The sequence below is a fragment of the Equus quagga genome, chromosome 15, assembly GCF_021613505.1.
Source record: "Equus quagga isolate Etosha38 chromosome 15, UCLA_HA_Equagga_1.0, whole genome shotgun sequence".
NCBI classification, from domain to species: domain Eukaryota; kingdom Metazoa; phylum Chordata; class Mammalia; order Perissodactyla; family Equidae; genus Equus; species Equus quagga.
The window spans coordinates 18,610,218-18,623,894 of NC_060281.1; the positions used below are offsets into that span (position 1 = coordinate 18,610,218).

General features: G+C 42.6%; 1 protein-coding gene and 1 long non-coding RNA gene across 3 annotated transcripts in view; one reads left to right on the plus strand and one right to left on the minus strand.

Moving 5' to 3' along the window:
• Positions 1–206: 206 nt before the first annotated feature.
• On the minus strand, positions 207–9,320 carry LOC124226433 (uncharacterized). 2 transcript variants are annotated; one of them, XR_006885306.1, is made up of 4 exons: positions 9,169–9,320; positions 7,754–7,813; positions 4,221–4,382; positions 207–2,166 (listed from the first exon to the last, which is right to left on the minus strand). It is a non-coding gene; the product is annotated as an uncharacterized LOC124226433 (long non-coding RNA). The 2 variants fall into 2 exon arrangements; XR_006885305.1 differs by lacking the exon at positions 7,754–7,813.
• Positions 9,321–13,231: 3,911 nt separating this feature from the next.
• ADGRF5 (adhesion G protein-coupled receptor F5) overlaps positions 13,232–13,677 on the plus strand; it is a 101,380-nt gene continuing 100,934 nt past the window's right edge. Inside the window, exon 1 of the mRNA XM_046639719.1 lies at positions 13,232–13,650. The gene's annotated coding sequence lies outside the window, so the exon portion shown is untranslated. The remainder of the gene's footprint in view (positions 13,651–13,677) is intronic.

Consider the following 13,677-nt stretch of genomic DNA (forward strand, 5'->3'; position numbering starts at 1 on the left):
ATTTCTCCAAATTTAAATCAATTTATAAAACTACCTAGAAACTGAGGCCAGCCTAGTGGTGTAGTGGTTAAGTTCGTGTGCTCCACTTTGGCAACCCGGGGTTTGTGGGTTCAGATGCCAGGCACAGACCTACACACTGTTCATCAAGTCACGCTGTGGCAGCATCCCACATACAAAAAAAAAAAAGAGCAAGATTGGTACAGATGTTAGCTCAGGGCCAATCTTCCTCACCAAAAAAACAAAAAACAAAAAACTACCTAGAAACTATGATGACTCGAGAAAGATTATCTAAATGGACATTACATCAGCAGAACAAAATCTGGATCCTAACAATGAAATGAGTAATTTTGTTGAAATTAAGGCACAAACATAAATTTTATGAAATAAGTATCTAATTTACAAATTACATATATCTTTATTTTATTAACCATCCAAACTTCACTAATTGGTCAAGAGAACACCCAGAAATGAGCAGTAATTACTTTAAGCCATCTTTGATATTTTGCTGATTTATCACTTTTTTAGAAACCATTGCTTAATACTTTTTTATATTGTCATCATAATGGTGTATTTGTCAAGGCAGGCAGTTGTTACATATTTTCTTTAACAGTTTGTCAGTGTGATGGTCAGTTTTATGTGTTAGCTTGGCTAGGCTATTGTCCACAGTTATTCAAACAATTACTAGCCTGGGTCTTGTCCTGTAGGCATCTGGTAGCTAGGATCTGCATCTCTTATCAGATGATTTTGAGTAAAGGTGATTACCCTAGGTAATCTGGGTGGGCTGATTCTATCCTTGAAAGGCCTTCAGAGCAGAGCTGAGGTTCCCGAGGAAGCAGAAATTCAGCCTGTGGCGTGCAGCTTCAGGCTGTGCCCGAGAGGTCAGCCATCCCTCCAAAGCCTGCCCTACAGATCTCGGATTGCCTAGCCAGCTCCCACAACTGCGTAAACCAGTTTTTGCAATAGGTCTCTTAATATAGGTCTCCATCTGGTTCTGTTGCGCTGGTGGAACCCTGACTGATACTGCTAGCTTAACTGATAATTTTTAGATGCAGAGAAACAGACTATGTGACTCTCCACGTGTCCTCTTGCTCAGCTCTACAAATGGAGGGACAGGCCCGCAGGCACAGCGCTGCTCCCCTAAATGTCTTCTCCCCATCTGACCTGAGACATCCACCTTTTCTCTTTCTTTATCTCCTCTTTGCTGTATTTGTTCTTTTCTGCCCACTAGTAGGATTTTGGCCATTCCACTGAAAACCAGCATATCTCAGGGGCCAGCCTGGCAGCATAGTGGTTAAGTTCATGCACTCCACCTCAGCAGCCTGGGGTTCGCCAGTTCGGATCCTGGGCGTGGACCTAGCACTGCTTGGCAAGCCATGCTGTGACGGTGTCCCACATACAAAACAGAGGAAGATCAGCACAGATATTAGCCCAGGGACAATCTTCCTCACAAAAAAGAAAGAAAGAAAATCAACATCTCTCAAGCCCTTCTCTGAGCTCCACCCCTCTCTAGCTTTACCCAGAACTCCCACGAGCCCAGGTGCCAATGGTCCAGGACAAGCGCTCCTCAGAGGGGAGAGGCGGTGGGCAGCAGATTACCTCCTAGCCTATCTTTCACCCCTCGCTTGTGAATTAGGGACTTCTCAGGTTCTTCCTTTTCACCCATAACCATTCAGCTTCCCATCCTATTTTGCCTTCTTCTCCACCAATTCTTTTCCAACTACCCTAGAAGAATTGGTCCTTGTCCTTTCTCTGTGTCAGCAGCCTCCCTCCGAGCACCCCCAGGCCACTTGCCTATGGAATTGGGTGAGGCAAGCAAAGGCTGCTAAAGCTCAAAGGGCCGGCTTTCCCCCGGAGGGCAGGACTCTGTGACTGGTGCTGGGTGCCTGTTCTTCTCATTGTCTTGCCCACATGCTCCTTAGTTCAGGTGACTCCTGGCACTGGGTCTTTGCCAGACCTTTGAATACTCGCCTGTCTCCATCCTCCTCAGCAGTTTCTGAAGGCTTGATGGAACTCGGGCCTGCTCTTCGTATCCACGCCCTCAGGATTCCTGTCCTTTATCAGGCCTGGGTCTGCTCCTGCCCCAGCCAGCACTGCGCCTCCAGCTGGCAAGTCTCGATTCTTCGTGGGATCCCCGAGAGTGGTGTGCGGAAGGGATTGCAGAAGAGTCTAGGTCAGAAAACGATGTTCAGTAACATTAATAAATTAATGTTTCCTCAAATTCCATGTACGCCTACAACATCATCAATCCAATTTTTGATAAAGGAAGTTTTGCTTGGGTTTCAGTCAAAATAATAATTTTTCTGCCAAATACCACTGTGAGACTTTTTAAATAATAGAATTATTATTTCAGCTACCAATGAATTTATTTTTCTAAGTTTATTGGGATTTTGAGCCATAGCAATGATGTTTACCAACTTTAATGTTATTGAAAAATTTTTTTGAGAAAGATTAGCCCTGAGCTAACATCTGCCACCAAACCTCTTCTTTTTTGCTGAGGAAGACTGGCCCTGAGCTAACATCCGTACCCATCTTCCTCTACTTTATATGTGGGATGCCTGCCACAGTGTGGCTTGACAAGTGTTGCATAGGTTCACACCTGGGATCTGAACCGGTGAGCCCCAGGCTGCCGAAGTGAAACATGCAAACTTAACCTCTGCACCACTGGGCTGGTCCTTTATTGAAATTTTTATACCCTTAAAATGAGAGATCAACAAAGATCAGTATCCATAAAATTTTTGAGTAAAATTCAAAGCAACTAGAATTATCTCCCCGAAATGTCCATCTCCCATTCTCTTTAGACCAGTTTCTCTGAAACATCAGACTTCAAAGTAAAAATTCCTCTTACCCCAAATTATTGATTTTCTGCATAATTTTATTACCAAGATTTAATTATTTTTTGTGCTCATTTTTGTTTGCCTATGGACAATTACACAGGCAGAGTAGATTATTTCAGGGAGTCACTGGTTTGCGTATTCAGTCATTCTTTCCTTCCTTCATTTACTCAGCATTTACTATGAGAGCTAAAAAGTAACTCCATGTTTTTAAAGCACAGCTAAGTGACCAGGGGTAAGTTACAGCACCTCTCTGAGCTTTAGTTTCCTATAAAGACAGAAGTCGTCACACCCACCTTTCAAAGCTGCTCTCAGAATTGAGCGAAATATTCAGCCTAGCATTGTATCTGGTACATAACAAGTATTCAATAAATGATAGCGATTCTTGTTGTTATTTTAGAAATTATTTTTCTGTTAAAAATATATTCTGCATTCCGGGATAAGTGACTATGTTTTGGAGTAGAACTTTTTCATGACTTCTAACTGCCCTGTCCTCATTTCTATCCTATTTCCATCAGACATGGGAATATGAGGAGGACAACTGAGATAACAGTAGATCGTAATTCTTTCCAAATTTCATTAAAGCAGTATTCAAACTCTCAGCAAGGTCAGCAGTCTGAGGTTAAAGTGTTTCTAAACTTAAATAGTTATGAAATTATTTAAGTGCTTAGACTCTGAACTCCTTGGGTCTCTAGGGTTGGGAACAAAACCTGACACACAGACTGGAATAGTACTGTCAAATCTCTGTGGGGTTTGCGGATTTTCTCCCTAAGGGAGCCGGGGACAATTAGGAACAAACCAAAAGGAAGAAGATTCTTCATGATTCTCACTGAGGAATACACAACATGCTTTTTGCTTTTGTTTTTTTTTTTTTTTTTGGGGAGAATTAGCCTTGAGCTAACATCTGCTGACAATCCTCTTTTTGCTGAGGAAGACTGGCCCTGAGCTAACATCCGTGCCCATCTTCCTCTACTTTATATATGAGACGCCTACCACAGCGTGGCTTGACAAGTGGTGCCATGTCTGCACCCGGGATCCCAACTGGTGAACTCCAGGCCGCCCAAGTGGAACGTGGGAACTTAACCGCTGTGCCACTGGGTGGCCCCAACAACAAGTTTTTATAAATTCTAATTGATTTGAAGAATTAATAGCTGGGAAAATTACTGTTTCTTCTAGAAGAAAAGACACCTTATTGAGGCAGAGGGAATCCCCCGAGAGTGAACTGAAACATGAGCGGTAGGGCCATTCCAACAATGATAACCCAGAGGAAGTGGTTTCAATGGAGTGCTGCCCACGCCCTGGTGTGATGGGTCAGTCCAGGGAGACCTTGACGGCGGCTTATTTTTCCTACACTTCTCATTCCAGAGAAAATGGGGCTGGGGAGAATACCTGACGTCATTTCCTAGGATGTTCAGTATTTACAGCATACATTTCGTAATCGAGGCCCAAGTAAAGAGGTGGTGCATTCTGGAAATAGTACAGAACTTCCAAGCTCTTTTCAAATTTCACTTCTGTGCACTTTTCTGTCTCCCAGCTTTGGGTCATCTGCAACTGTGAAAAAGAGGTCTTTTAAGTTTTTCCAATCATTGATAAAAATCAGTCCTCCCTTCTCTTTATCTATCCCCCAAACCCTCAGCCCTCATGCCTTCTGTCATTCCCTCTCTTATCAATTTACTTATTCAACAAGTATGTGACACAAAGAGGGCTACAAAGCTTGTTAGGATGCAGTCAAGATGTTTTAAATACAGTATAAATAAGACATGCATATACCAGGAAGATACGATATACACAGGTGAGGAAGAAAAATAAAATATGGCTATTTAAATTGATAGCAGTACTGTAGCTTTCTAAGGGAGTAGCATAAAGATGGATGCTTATTTTAGTAGGTACCTCACTAGCATCATTTGGAGGTGACAGCTGAATCCCCCTGGGCATTTGGAGGAGAGCATGCAAAACGAGAGATGAATTGCACTGCATCGTGGAGTGAGGAGAATTAGGAATTTACACAGCAGTGAGAGGATGGGACCCAGGACAGAGGAGGAGCCGGATGTCAGGAGGCTCTGGAAAGAAAGAAGAGCCAAGCACAGGATGTATAATGGAGGCTTCAGGAGAAAACCGGCCACAAAAATTCCCTGTGGAGTGGTGGCAGGGGGACTGTAGGATAATGAGTCCAGTGGTCAATGTAAACTGTTTTCTGGGCTTTGATGAATTACTCTCTTCCTTTTCTCAGACCTTTAAAAAAACATCTGTTCTGCCCAGTAGCCTTATGCTAATGGGGCTTTGGGGAAATGAAGGATGTGGGGTTCAAAGGCAGGAACCAAGAGCAATGGCTTGGCAGCAAACCATTTGGTGCTGGTTCCACCGCAGCCTCCAGTGAGGATGGCTCAGAAGAGCTCAACTCTTTCCCACTCCTCCTTCTTTGAGGATCCCAGAGGAATGGAGGGTGGGAGGGCTGGGCTTTGCTGGATATCCTACAATACATGGGATGGAAACTCTAGTCATTCCTTTTGCTCTCACATAGAAAAGGCTGAAATCATCCCATAGGATTGTTTGTTGGGAGAATTAAATAAGTTAATATGCCAAGGGCTTGGCATATAGTAAACACTCAACAAGTTTTTGGTCCTATTATTACTTTTACTATTATTTGAATAGCTGAGTTACAAAATCATGAATAGATAATATACAGGACAGGCAAGACCTACTAAAGCGAAATAGACAATATATGTTCTAGGATTTAAGTGATGGGAGAGATTATTTCCAGCATAATTTATCAGAGAGAGGTTTGTGGAGGAGCTGGACTTCACACTGAGCATGCAGACCTGTTTGAGACTTTGAGGGATGACTCCAGACGGAAGCCCAGCTCTTTGCAGAAAAGAAAAGACAAGGCTCATTGGAAGAAGAGAAGGAGATTCATTTGGGTCTGGAGCCAAAGATAAGTATAGAAGAGCAGAAGGTGACAAGAGTAGAAATGACAATCTGAAGAGTAAAGCCTCTGCATAGGCAGTGTGTGTATGCAACACAGGCATCATGGAAGGATTTTTGAGAAGGGAGTATCAAAATCATAGCAGTGCTTTAAGGAAATAACCTGACAGCAGAGTGTCAATGGCTGGAAGGACACATCCCAGGGGAGGAAAGACTGAGGATAATTTTTCAGTAGTTCAGGCTGGAAGAGAGAAATGCAAGCATGCAGTGATGGCAGTGGATACGCAAAGAAAGAGACACATGGGAAAGATATGTCAAAGTAATAATTAGCAGGTTCTGGAAACTGACTTGGGTTTGGGGAAAGAATGAGGAGTTGGGAGAATGAAGGTAGAAGCAAAGCTAATTATCCCACCCCAGGTTCGAACCTGACGAACTGGAAGAGTGGTGGTGCCAAAAACAGGACCTGGGGTGTGAGACACTTTGAGAAATGCCCTCATTTAAAGAAGAGTGAAGGAAAGCCAGATCAGGAAGGAGGAAATGGGAAGTCCGAGGATAGAGACTTCCGGTGCAGATGCAAGGAAGATGAGAGAGGAGCTTCAAAAAAGAATTGATTGACATGCTAAAAGTTTCAAGATGACAAAGAGGAGACTGAGAAAAGCCTTTGATAGTGTAAAGCTGTGGGTGACTTTAAAGAATGTGATTGAGAAAGAGAGATGGATTACCAGAGCTTCAGAGAGACAGGGAAGAGCCTGGGGGATTATCAAGTGCTTTTTTGATAAGTTTGGATGAAAATGGAAGGGAAAAGATAAGATGATAAATCAAGAGTAGACAGAGTTAAGGTAAGGATTGTTGTGGAAGTGTTTTTGCAGGAAGAGATATGACCATGTTTTCAGGCAAAAGGATTAAAGAGTAAATAGAAAGGGAGAGATTAAATAAGCTTGGTGAGGATAGTTACAAAGGAGGTGAGAGAGAGTCAGATCTTAAGAGTGCAAGTGCAGGAACTCCTTGTCAAGCAGCTATGAGGATCCAGCTGTGGTTCACAGTGGATATACGTCTTCAGTAACCTTTTGGGGCCTTGCCCATCAGCCACAGAAAGAGCAGGGAAAATGGATTGGTAGATCCCCTAGGACCAGAAGTTGCTAGTGGCACAGTGGAAAGTCAAGAAAGAAAGATAAGACGGAAAGTTGGCAAAGAGAATAGTTAGGTATCTATCTATAGCATCTGGGTTTGATAGGAAGGTTAGAGTAGCTTGAAGTAGCTGGAGGCTAGGAAAGGAGGCTAGGAAGAACTGGGGCTCTCAATAAAGGCAGACATCCCATGGAAGTGGGAAAGAAGAGGTCAAAGGGTGTGCTCCCACTCCAAAAAATTCAAATTTAGAATTGCCCGTTTCAACATTAGAGTAGTTGCAGATGGTGACATTTTGGCAACACATGGTGATTTGCTAATGTGGGATGAAACTCACTGGCATTGAAGAGCTCAAGGAAGTGAGAGACGAAAGTCTTGACAGTGAAGATGCAGAAATCACAGAGAATTATTGCAGAGTGAAGAATAAAAGCATGAGCCAGGGGCCAGTCTTCAAAGAACAGCAGAAGAGCGAGGGGTGATGGGTAAGTGTGAGAGGCCTGGAGGGGTAACAGGGATGGGGGAGGATTTGTGCCTGGGGGCAAGGTGTGATGACCAGGATGGGACAACCAGGAAGGCAGAAGGGGATCTTGAGGCAGAGGCTCCTGAGAAGGGAAGAGGCCTTTAAGCCAGACCTTCCTTGTGCATGATGGTGGTGCACAGAAATGCCTCAGGGGAAACAATCTGGTGTGGAGATCCAGGAAGACCTGCACCATAGGGGCTGTCACTGCATCACAGTAATGTGTCCTGGATGGTGAGGTGATTCCCCTCAGTGACATCTTTGAAGAGACATGGTCTCTGTTTGTTTATTCACTTTTCCATTCGAGATGTTGAGTGGCATGGCTGGGAGTGAGTCTGAGACAAAGACGATCCCTTACCTAATAGGAAAGTCAGGGCTTAGAGAGATTTAGCCAAAGCTTCCTCTGCTATCTCTATAACTAAAAAAAAAAAAAAAAAAAAAATTTCTTCAGTGCATTTTCAACTCACGCATTGTATTCTCAACCCATGCTGGTTTATTGCTAAAACTCCATCAACTAAACCAACCAAGCAAACAAAACAGTGCTTAAACTTAGATACAGAAAGCCTAAGTTTACTTTTTAAAAACAAGTTCTCCTTTATATCATCCACATAAAACTGAAATTTCTTTTCAATAGTTTCTTTTTCAAACTTCCTAAGATGTATACCTTTTTAAAGCTAGTCGTCTTTGAGAAATTTTTAGATATACTCATTGAGGTTTTACAGGTTCTCTTGTGAACTATATCAAAAAGCACACGGAGTAGAGGATGACAGCTTAGCTGTCAGTAAACATGCAGGACACCGGAAAATACTGCATCTGAGGACACAAGGTTTCATTTCACAAGGAAGAAGTGAGCAAGTCTGAGACGGAGCCAAGGATGGTCCTGCACTTCATCAAGGATTGAAGAGAATTATGATCTGGCCAAGAGTTTTTTCCTAATAACCTTTTTCCTACCACAACGGCAGGTGGAAGATGTGAAAAGAATGTGTTTAATCTATGACTCAAAATGTCTCTATTTTTTAAAATAATATTTTAGTGACTTTTCTTTTTTCCTTTTCAAAAGACAAACTATAAAGAAAAACAAGTATCTGCATAAGCTGCCATACAGGTTAAAGTATTGATATTTTGCCATGTTTGGTTCTTTTTTTAGACCAAAGGCTTAGAAGAAAATGGAAACTCTCTTTTACTCGCTACTTAGTCCTATTCCGTACCTTCCTTCTTCTGGACTACATTATGTATTTTTTCGTTATATATCATCGTGTATATATTTTTCTGCAACCGGCTGTTTTTCGTTCTGGCTTTTTTTTTTCACTTTTAAAACAATTATCCATCTTTGTTGATACATATAGATCCAGTTCACTATTCCGGTAACAATACAAAAATTTTTTTATCAATTTCCCTACTGATGCATATATATGTTTCTTTGGATTCTAACTATTAATGATAAAGAATGATACAATCAAACACGCTTATATTTTCTCCTTGTATATATAGGCAAAAATTTCTCTAGAATAAATACATTGACCAGAATTTCGAACTATCCTGATTACTACCAAGTTGTTCTCCAAAGTAATTTACCCAGTAACACTCACTCGGCAGTGTGAGAATTCCTAACTCCCCTCAAAACACTCAGCAGTGTATGAGGATTCCTAGTTCTCCAAAACACTTGGAGTCTTTCTTGCTTTCTTTCGCTTGCTTTCCTTCCTTCCTTCCTTTCTTCTATTTTTCCTAACATCTTTATTTTCCAGGGAGGCATATGATAGTGGTCTTACTTACTGTGAACATTTTTCTCGTTCCCAGGAACAGTTCTACTAATATTTCTCATGTGTTCCCTCTTTGACAGGCTTGTCTTATGGAAGACACATTTCCCTTTTATCTCTCGATGAAATAATGAAAATCATAGAACTCCTTGGTTCCCTTTTAGGGCTCTGTCTTCAGTGACAAATGTGATGTTAGTAGTTGGCAAAGAGAAAACAGCTAATGGAAAAAGACAAGCCTCACCTCTAACGTAGGTGGAGCCAACGCTGGTGGGACTGCGCCTCCCTTAGAGCTCCTGCAGAAAGAGCCACGTGTTGGTGGTGAGTGATCTTTGAGCCTCTGACAGATCGCATTTGCTCTGTGACGAGTTGCGGTTGTTTATGCTTCTCACTATTCCTCCCAAGTCAGGAATTATTCTTCTCAGGAAAACATCCAAACTTCCACATGGAGCTGTTAGGCATGTTATTTTTTCCCCTCCAAATAATGGAATTAATAACGAATTCATTTCAAGAGTAAAACAACAAACAAAAAAGGCTTTATGTTTACCTGCTTATCTGGCACTAAGAGCTTTAGAAAGCAGAGTGCACTGACTGACCAGACCGTTCCTTAAACATAAATCCTACTATGTCTTTGATATTAAAAAGAAATATTGCAAGTCACATCAATTAAAAATATAATAAATATCAAAATTAGAGAGAAATCTAACCACACAAAGATATTGATATTTTCTGATCTCTTCCTAGCAAAGTGCCACCCATCCCCTTTGTTGAAGGGTTCGCTACAGCTGATGGATAGTAAGATATTTCTGGATGGTTGTCTATGCAGCTAGAATGCCTGAAAATACTGCTGTAAAGACCTATGAACGCCTGAAATACGTGCCCTTCGCTTTTCAAGGTCTTCTCACCTCCAAGGGACCTGTTTGAGTGAGTCCGGCCCTCGCACTTTACCCCAGCTGGGAGAGCCATGTCCAGCCACGTTTCTGCACAGTCCCCCTTGGGGCTCTGTCTATACTTCTGCCCCACCTTGGGAAACTCTGTACCCTCCTAATTGTGCCGCTGAGGCAGTTTCATCGTTTACTTTGATAACCAACATGCTTCATTTATTCCCTGTTTTTATTTTACACACTCAGGGAACATATAAAACTAAGCAAAATATTGAAGAAAAGAGAGTTCTGCCACTGCAAATTCCCAGTACAATTTACCATATCCACAGATGATCACCTGACTTCTGTTAAAAGATCATTTTCAAAAAGGCAAAATCATCACTCTCATACGACTATAAAATAAACATGTGACCAAAATTTTATTTAACTCACTAATTAGTGAGTGGATGGTAAGATGATGAAGCTGTTCAGAGAAAAATCTCAAGAGCAGATGTATTTATATGGACAATCAGGAATGCTGGACTGAATTTACTAATAGATGCAAAACTGGCTAATATCCTATAGAGCACTAAAATGCAATGTCTGGATAATCGTTTCTACAAGGTGGAAATCAGTGGCATCTCCACTGGAGAAAATTAATTCGTATTCTATGGACAAGAATCATTTGCATTACTGTCAGTTTCCACATCTTTCAGAATTATAAAATAGTCAAAGATAATCAAAGGTGTAGACCCCTGGAGATTCAGCTCCTCACAAAGGATCTGCTAGTCAGCTCCACATTCTGTTGACGGGACACGCAGTCACCTTCTCCCACTTTAAAGTCTTTCACTACGTTTCTTGACTATTCCATTTTCAATGGAAGTAATATCCATTAATGAGGAACAAAATTGAAACTCCATGAAAAAAATTCAAACTATCGGTTTAATAAATATCTTTGTCCTATTACAGATATACGCATGTATTAAGCTACAATTAATTGCAAAAACTAGATATTCAGACTCATGCACATTTAGATTATCTTTATAGACGTTAGATTATGAGTCTCTGTTACTGTCGCTTCTACTCCAATCAGACAGCCTCAGCTGGGGCTTCCCAGCCAAATATAGCTTCATCCATACACGAAGTGACCTTTTGGTTCAGAGGAACCAAGAGAAGTGGCCAGGATACACACTCTAAAAAGTCGACTAGTAACACTGTGATGGAAGTGTTCAAACCCGTTAAATGAAAAATGATTATGTCATGTTAAAAATGTTGTCAATCCAAGCAAAATGCAGAAGCTAATTTCTGTGTTGTCACAGCAGCACTGCGGCATGGCCCTTGATCCCCTTCTACCCTTTGATTTTTAGAAAACACAGATTTGATTTATCAGGGAGCGTAGCAAAGACCTGAGGGAGTCAGGCTTCTAGACTTTGCTAGAAGAAACTTCTAGCAGTTTCTAGAAGAAACTACTTCTAGAGGAAATGTGGCTCTGGGTAGTCATTCTCCTCCCATCCCTAACCCTGCTGTTTTCTAAGGGTTGCTGGGTCTTTGTGCTTCTTCCCACCTCTCCCTGCAGTCTTTACCTCCCCTTCCTATTCCCCTCCCACTCTCCTCGCGCCCCTTTCCTTCCCGCTCTCCCATTTGGCACGCCCTGCTTCCTCCCCTCTCTCTTCTCACCTCCACCACCGTTTTCCTTCACTCTTACAAATTTCACTCCTCCTTCCTGTTGGCTTGTCTAAAGCTTCATTTTCTGAACAGAGGTCATTTCCTACTCATAATATAGTCCCTACGAGAACAAGAACATACAACACACAACAAATGGTGGCGTTTCGATAAATATTAAACAACAGCATGGCAATATCGCCTGTGAAATTGCTCCACTCTGTCTGCCAGAGTTTAAACTCTAAAACCACAACAGCAAGCTTATGTTTTCCTCTGGGTCATTTGTTTCCCTTTTTCCAAAAAGGAGAATAACTGTAATTAATAATGCTTCTGCCGCTAACACTAAACTTACACAGATCACACCCTCCTGGGTCCTAGGGCTAGAAATGTAACGCTGAAACAGACGCAGTCCGTGACTTTACAGAGTCTACGGCAGGGGACGGGGGACAAGTGGGCTGATCTTCACCGCTTTGAGTTTTGAGTGTCACGAGAGAGATAAGCACGGTTTGCTAAGGAGGAACACCAGAAGGGGCGTTTTGAAGAAGATGTGTGTGTCCCTGTGGCTTTTCTAGTTGGCTGCATATTTTCAATCTGTGTCATGTTGAGATTTACTGATTTATAGGACTGTGAGGAAAAATAGCGAGAGGGGAGATGATGTTTGGTTCTTTTGAATTTGTACATTCACATAAGCATGGGAATCATAGGATGAAGATTGCATTTGTGAGAGATTGCTCTGCTACAGGAAGAGAATGGACTGGAGGTGAGCCGAAATCAGCCAGGAGACCACTGGGGTGATTTTACCTCAGTATGTGTTTGTGGTCTGTGCCTGCTCACACCCACAATCCAGCATTTCTCTCCCTTGCACCAGCTTCTGAGTGCCCTACTGTTCAAGGGTTGACCGTCACCCCACAGAACAAAATGGCCATAGTCCAGGCCTCTTGAGAACTCAGTTGATTAAAACCAACACACCTATCCTTCCAACCTTCTTCCTCTAGCCGGGACTGGCTTCACAGATGTACAACCCACACAGCTGCATAGAGTCCCGTACTCAGAAGGGCCCCTACACTTGGTTTAATGTTTTGCTGTCACCTTCTTGAGATCCTAAATCTTTGAATGAGTGGACTTACATTTTCATTTTCCACTGAGCCCCACAAATTATATAGAGGGTCCTGCTTCCAGCAATCTATGAATGGTGGCCTTCAGATAGTTCTTTAAACCCTAGGGCAAATGGCCTGAGGACTTTAGGAGTTATTCCGAGATTAGACACAGAGCATCTTCAGTGTTTTCAAAGACAGAGCCAAGAGGGTCTTGCCCAAAGCTGGCGAACAGACTCTTCTCAGGCCTGTTTTGACCTGCCTCTCACCAGCGGCTCTGTAGCAAGACATCTGGACTGTGGCCAGAGAATGCTTCAGCTCAGTGGAAGAGGATGAGGGCAATCTTGACTTTTGCACAGTTAAACACTTGGAGAAACTTGAGGAAGAACGCACTCGATGGAAGGCAAAGCTCGCTGGCCCATCACCTCCCAGTCTGCTGCCCTGCTCATGCTCCTTTTCAAGGTTCTTAGCATGTTTATTCTCTTCTTTCCAGTGGCCAAAGGACAAGTTTAAATTTCTTATTTCCTCTAGGGAGCCTGGAGAGAGGCAACAGGCACCAAATACAGGAAATCATGTGGAGAGGATCTCTTACTTATTACAGTTTCCCATATTACTTCCCTTCCTCCAGCCTCCGCCCCCACCTCCAGCCACCCTGTGTCTCCCAGCTTTTTCCTGCAGCAGAGAACAGAAGGCACTTCACCTCTGCTCCCTAAGGTCGGTGTGAGCCCCGAGGATCTGAAGTCTGGTCTCATGAAACCCCACCCTCCTGTAGCTGTGTGATTGAATGGGAGGTCACTGAGCTACGTCTCACATAAGAGGTTCTTGGGAAGATCTCCAGCACAGGGTTAAACTTCAGGAGCCTGCACACCACAGAAAAGAAAGGTAGGTCCTTGCGTTATTTTGTTTTGT